Source organism: Populus euphratica, unplaced genomic scaffold (genome assembly GCF_000495115.2).
Source record: "Populus euphratica unplaced genomic scaffold, PopEup_1.0 scaffold713.1, whole genome shotgun sequence".
Taxonomy (NCBI): Eukaryota; Viridiplantae; Streptophyta; class Magnoliopsida; order Malpighiales; family Salicaceae; genus Populus; species Populus euphratica.
Genome location: NW_011500588.1, coordinates 98,343 through 106,070, shown reverse-complemented (window position 1 = coordinate 106,070; position 7,728 = coordinate 98,343).

The window sequence follows — 7,728 nt, the reverse complement described above, 5'->3', positions numbered from 1 at the left end:
ACACTTCCCATTAACCCAAGACTGTCTCCCCCACACACTAAATGAATCTTTCTTTCAGCTAGCACTTGACCAAGATGATTGGCTGATTCTAAAAACTCCTTTTCTTTCCCAGGACTAGATCCACCGAAAACACAAATATTTCTTATATGATGACCTGAGAAACTTGCCATTTCTACACACTTCTGTATTTGTTGAATGTATGGGTTGAGTAGAAATGAAAGGAAGGAAGAGAGGATTTTATAGATGAGAAATTAGGACGGCAATCATACCACCTATATGTAGGCCAGCTAGAGTCTCACACACACACTCTCTCTCTTTTTATTTATTTATTTATTTACTTTTGAAAAAGCATGTGTATGTACAGGTAGTTGTGATTGTGGCTTACATCTTCCCTTGGTTTTACGTCCAAGAACAGCTTAAACGCCCTCTATGGGTCGAGGATAGGCTTCCCATCCAGTTTTCTTAAAAACTGGCAAACAAGGTCTTTTTTAGTCAGATTCCCAAGACTAAGTCGATCATGTTCTTTATGAAATAGTGGCCATAAATCATGAATTGCACGATGCACATCTCCACTAAGATGCATCTCAAGAGTCAATAGAAGATTATCTAAAGACTCCTTACTCAGGCCATCCTTAATGAATTGTATTTTATCTTCACGGTTTATAGATACCATTCCTAAAGAACGACATTGTGTATTACAAGTCCATCTAGCACATCGATGACAGACATCCAGTCGTTTTGCACGACGCTTCTTTGCAAAAGTGCTTTTACCTGTTCCAGGCATGTGTGAAATGAAGAAGTTAGAGGACTCACCTGATAATCGGACCTTTGCTTCAATCAACCAACGAATATCTTCAGGAATTCCATGATTCATTAACAATCTCAATCTTGCACATCTAGCACGGTAAATTTTTGTAATCGCATTCTGAGGCAGAGCGGGAAAATACTTTTTCAATTTTTCAAGATTAGTGTCCATTATCAAATGAGAATTGGAAGAGAGATTCAAAGAATTGCACAAATATATACACAAATATCAGTAATTATGGGAAACTGAAAGAACCGACTTAAGTCACGGAGTACCGTTATCCGCCATTTGACCGGGGTGAGAGAAACTAGCAAAAATCACTCAAAAAGAAACATAAAAAAAGAAAATGTGAGAAAAACAAAATAATCAACCTTTATCTACAAGATCATTCAAACCAGCTGATTCATTTTCACTAGGAAAATTATCAAAGTAAGCTTTCAAACGATGTCCATTTTCCTTAAAATCATTGTCATTCATTGAATTCTCAATATCACAGGCCCCATAAGGATTGGTCCATCTTAATCTTAGCTCTTTAGGGAGTGCATAGAGTTGAGAATCATAAAACAAAACTTTTTGACCAGTGTCAATTTTTTGACAATTTTCACAAGTTTTACAGAATGCATGTGTGTCCTTGAACATGGTGGGCCAATAAAATCCATTTTGAAAGATTTTTGCAGCAGTCTTTTTTGACGAGAAATAACTTCCACATGCTTCAGAATGACAAAGTTTAATGACACTACTTACCTCATTGTCGGGAATGAATCTTTGAAATATTTGATCAGGACAATATTTGAATAAGTTAGGGTCATCACAATAAAAGCTCTTCACTTCGTTCAAAAACTTTTCTTTGTCTTGGGTACTCCAATCAGCTAGCAAATCTCCTAAAGCAAGAAAATTAATATTTTTATCATACCAAGGCATTGAACTAAGAGAAAGTAAGGATTTGTTAGGAAAGTAATCATCGATTGGTGTGATGTCAGATGTCGAATCTGTTGTCACTGTTGACAAAAGATTCGCATCAACATTTTCGGTGCTTGTTTCATTCGTGATTTCTTCCTCAGAATAAACCATTTGCAAATCTTCAGTTTCATCCAATTCATTTTTACTTAAAGTAGATTCAAGTTGATCATAAACTAATTCATCAATATGATCTACTTCTTGTAAATCATTATAGTAGTAGTAGTAGTAGTAGTAGTAGTAGTAGTAGTAGTAGTAGTAGTAGTAGTAGTAGTAGTAGTAGTAGTAGTAGTAGTAGTAGTAGTAGTAGTAGTAGTAGTAGTAGTAGTAGTAGTAGTAGTAGTAGTAGTAGTAGTAGTAGTACTAATAATAATAATAATAATAATAATAATAATAATAATAATAAAGAAAAAGAAGGAGAAGAAGAAGAAGAAGATGAGAACTTTGAGATGGAATATTAATGTAACGATTAAACAATGATAATAACAAATGTCAAGGTTAGAGGTTCCACTAATGGTATATCAAACAAGTATAGTATAAACTCTTATTATTGAATTGGAAACCACACACAAAGGAGGTTCCAATCAGATTATATATTGTTAACATGATTACATTAGTCATCTTATTCAATTAATGCTAATACTTGTAAATCTCGTCAAGCATTCATGATTATAACTTATGTTAACAATAAATCAAGTTCCTTTCATAGCTCAGGTGTCGGTTATACCATACATTATGGGCTATGAAAGTGCCAAGCATTTGTTGTACCAAGTGTTATACAACATAAATCAAGATTAGTCATTTAACAAGCAAAGTATTAAAGAGTGAACAAGATAACAAATATAAAACATGTTAGTATCAAACATTAAAGTCCATATTAAGTTTACATTATACTTATTCTTACACCATTAGTGTAACCTTTTCACCTTGACATAACTAACTTAGCTAGACATAATGAAAGAAAGCAAAATAGATAAACAAAATAAGAACATAAAAGTTAACTAAGTAAAGGAAAGGAAATGAAAGGCATAAACTTAATATTAATGAAAACAAAGCATAAAAAATACAAAGAGAGAAAGGAAGAGCATGATCTTGATCTGAACACCAAGATGCCTAAATGCATGGCAAATGCCTCCTTTTATAGGCCAAAAATGGGAACTATTGATTTGATGACTAATTGATAAGTGGGTGGCCAACTTTTGACTTGGTGACAATCCTTATCTTCTCTTGTCTGCCCAAAACATCATTGATAACGTCAAAACTGGAGCCAGTTGCAAACATGAAAGTTGTGGGCAATTGTCTCAGCTTTCTTGTGTAAACATTTCAGCTCATTTGGACTTCTAGAACTTCAGATATGGCCAAAATACCGAACAGTGCTCGGGCTGGAAGACAGATTCGGGCTTCTTTGTTATTGCTACAATTTGGACTTGAAAATAGCCTTTTTAGATCTTGGGCTCTATATGAAAGTTATAGGCCTATGTCTTACCTTTCTATCATATAAAGTAGACCTAAATCTGAGATCTATAGCTCCAGATATGACCTAATTACCGAACAGTGTTCCGGTTTGGATTGCACCGACATCTCTTTTCTAATTTTGGTCATCTCTTTGCCCTTGCAATTTAAGTTCTTAAAGTCATCAATCAATCCTTTAATTTATGTGATAGGCCTGCATTTGAAATGAACATTTACCACAAATTAAAGGTATCTTATATTATTAAATATATTATTATAAAACATGCTTTAGTTAAGGAGTTATTGATACTTCAAGTGCAAAATGATGATATAAAACCATGATAAAAATACACTTTTAAGTACTAATCAATAAACTCAACATGGACCTTAATGTTTGATACTAACATGTTTTGTATTTATTATCTTCTTTACTTTTAATACTTTGCTTGTTAAATGGTTAATCTAGATTTATGTTATATAACCCTTGGTATAACAAATACTTGACACTTTCATAGCCCAATCATATGTTATAACCGACACCTATGCTATGAAAGGAATTTGATTTGTTATTAACATAAGTTAGCATCTTGAATACCAGGCAATATTTACAAGTATTAGTATTATTCAAATAAGATAATGATTAGTACTTAAAAGCACATTTTTATCAAAGTTTTATATCATTATTTTACACTTGAAGTATCAATAACTCCTTAACTAAAGCATGTTTTTATAATAACATATCAAATAATATAAGATACCTTTAATTTATGGTAAATGTTCATTTTAAATATAAGCCTATCACATAAATAAAAGGATTGATTGATAAGTTTAAGAACTGAAATTGAAAGGATAAAGAGATGGCCAAACTTAGAAAAGAGATGTTGGTGCAGTCGAAACCGGAACATTGTTCGGTAATTGGGTCATATCTAGAGCTGTAAATCTCGGATATAGGTCTACTTTATATAGATGAAAAGGTAAGACATAGGCCTAAGATTTAAAAAGGTCATTTTCAAGTCCAAATTATAGCAACAACAAAAAAGTCTGAATATATCCTACAGCCCAAATATTGTTTAGTGTTTGGCCCATATCTGGAGTTCTAGAAGTCCAAATAACCTCCATTTTTTTTCTTGGAAAGTTGAGACAATATCTTAGAACTTTTATATTTCAAGTGGTTCCAATTCTGACGTTAACAATGACGTTTTAGGTAGATAAGAGAAGATAAGGATTGTCACCAAGTTAAGAGCTGGTCACCCACTCATCAATTAGTCATCAAATCAATAGCTTCCAATTTTGGCCTATAAAAGAAGGCATTTGCCATGCATTTAAACATCTTGGTCTCCAGATCAAGATCATGCTTTTACTTTCCCTCTTTGTATTTTTGTAATGCTTAAGTTTTGCTTTTATTAATATCTTGTTCATGTCTTTTATTTCCTTTATTATACTTAGTTAACTTTTATCTTATTTATGTTCTTATTTTATTTATTTATTTTTCTTTCTTTCATTATGTTTAGTTAAGTTTATTATGTCAAGGTGAAAAGGTTACACTAATGGTGTAAGAATAAGTATAGTATAAACTTAACATGGACTTTAACGTTTGATACTAACATGTTTTAAATTTGTTATCTTATTCACTCTTTCATACTTTGCTTGTTAAATGACTAATCTAGATTTATGTTGTATAACACTTGGCATAACAAATGCTTGGCAATTTCATAGCCCAAACTGTATGGTATAACTGACAGCTAAGCTATGAAAGGAACTTGATTTGTTGTTAATATAAGTTATAATCATGAATGATTGACGAGATTTACAAGTATTAGCATTAATCGAATAAAATAACTAATGTAATTATGTTAACAATTTATAATTTAATTGGAACCTCCTTTCTATGTGGTTTCCAATTGAATAATAAGATTTTACACTATACTTATTTGACATACTATTAGTGGATCCTCTAACCTTGACATTTATTGTTATCATTATTTAATCCTTACACTGATCTTTTATCTCAAAGTTCTCATCAACTTCTTTTTCTTCTTCTTCTTCATTACTACTACTACTATTACTACTATTATTGTTATTATTATTGTTGTTGTATTATTGTTATCTATAATTTATACAATTAACCTCTCTATGGTTCGACCCCGGTCTTGCCAAGTTATTTATCACTTCGACATTCCTGTACTTGGGAGAAGACATCAATCTATTAATCGTGTCAGATAACTAATGTAATCATGTTAACAATTTATAATCTGATTAGAACCTCTTTTGTGTGTGGTTTCCAGTTGAGTAATAAAAGGAATTTATATTATATTCGTTTGAAATATCATTAGTAGATCCTCTAACCTTTACAATTATTTTATCCTTGTTTAGTTCTTATTTCAATATCACTTCTCAAAACTCTTTTCAACTTCTTTTCTGTTATTATCTATTTCTTTATTTGTAGTTTATGTATTTAATCTCTCTATGATTTGAACCAGGTGATTAGTACTTAAAAGTGCATTTTTATCATGGTTTTATATCATCATTTTGCACTTGAAGTATCAATAACTCCTTAACTAAAATATATTTTATAATAATATATCTAATAATATAAGATACCTATAATTTATGGTAAATGTCTATTTTTAATGCAGGCCTATCACATAAATGAAAGGATTGATTGATGACTTGAAGAACTTAAATTGCAAGGATAAAGAGATGGCCAAACTTAGAAAAGAGATGTCGGTGCAATCCAAACCGGAACACTGTTCGGTAATTGGGTCATATCTGGAGCTACAGATCTCAGATTTAGGTCCAATTTATATGGATAGAAAGGTAAGACATAGGCCTACAACTTTCATATGGAGCCCAAGATCTAAAAAGGCCATTATCAAGTCCAAATTGTAGCAACAACAAAGAAGCCCGAATCTGTCTTCCAGCCCGAGCACTGTTCGGTATTTTGGCCATATCTGGAGTTCTAGAAGTCCAAATGAGCTGAAATTTTTACACAAGAAAGCTGAGACAATTGCCTACAACTTTCATGTTTACAACTGGCTCCAATTTTGACGTTATCAATGACGTTTTGGGCAGACAAGAGAAGATAAGGATTGTCACCAAGTCAAAAGTTGGTCACCCACTTATCAATTAGTCATCAAATCAATAGTTCCCAATTTTGGCCTATAAAAGGAGACATTTGCCATGCATTTAGGCATCTTGGTGTTCAGATCAAGATCATGCTCTTCCTTTCTCTCTTTGTATTTTTTATGCTTTGTTTTCATTAATATTAAGTTTATGCCTTTCATTTCCTTTCCTTTACTTAGTTAACTTTTATGTTCTTATTTTGTTTATCTATTTTGCTTTCTTTCATTATGTCTAGCTAAGTTAATTATGTCAAGGTGAAAAGGTTACACTAATGGTGTAAGAATAAGTATAATGTAAACTTAATATGGACCTTAATGTTTGATACTAACATGTTTTATATTTGCTATCTTGTTCACTCTTTAATACTTTGCTTGTTAAATGACTAATCTTGATTTATGTTGTATAACACTTGGTACTATTGTTGTTGTTGTTGTTATTCTTATTGTTGTTGTTTTATTGTTGTTTTTAATTTGTACAATTAACCTCCCTGTGGTTTGACCCCGGTCTTGCCGGGTTATTTATTACTTCGACACTCCTGCACTTGGGAGAAGACATCAATCTTTTCGTCGTGTCACCAGGTCTTGCTGGGTTATGTATTACTTCAATACTCCTGTACTTGGGAGAAGACATTAATCTTGTGGTCGTGTCAACTAGCTATTAGTTTTAGACAAATTCATCTTTTATTGATGCTGTATTAATGCATTGTTAGGTGAACTTTGTTTAATTAACTTTAGACATGTAATATATTAGTGAATATAACTATTTCAAAATAAACTTGAAATTAAATAATACATCGATTAGTTTGAGGATTAAATTTTAATTCAACCTAAATTTTCATTTTTATGTATATTAGTTTCAATAACTCAATTTGTATTTCTATTGTGAAATTTGGTGAAAATAATAGGATAAATTAGAACATTTATATTATTAAATACCATAAGGAGAAGAAGAAAACAAAAAATAAAATGAGAGAAAGAAGCAATTGTTGATCACACAATCTGGCATAATAAGAAAAATGCTACTAAAAAAAACATGAAATAAAGAAAGAAGCAAAACTTAATGACATAATTTGTCAAACTATAAAAATTAGGCAAAGGAAAAAAAATGCAGAAATATGCAAAAAGAGGATAACAAAACCTGTAATGAATGTATCTTTAACGAATAAAATAAAAAAAGTTGTTGAGCTACATTCCTTAAGGACTCACATGTGAATATAAAGCATGTGATAATGTTATATTCCATTGTTTTATAAATGTACTTGACAATGCATGCATAAATAGTCCAAAATTATAAGGATTTAATCTCATGAAAAATAAAGAAAGAATAATAACTTGGCCAAAATAACATGAAAAAAAAAGAGGTTTGATATGATAGGAAACTAAAATATAATT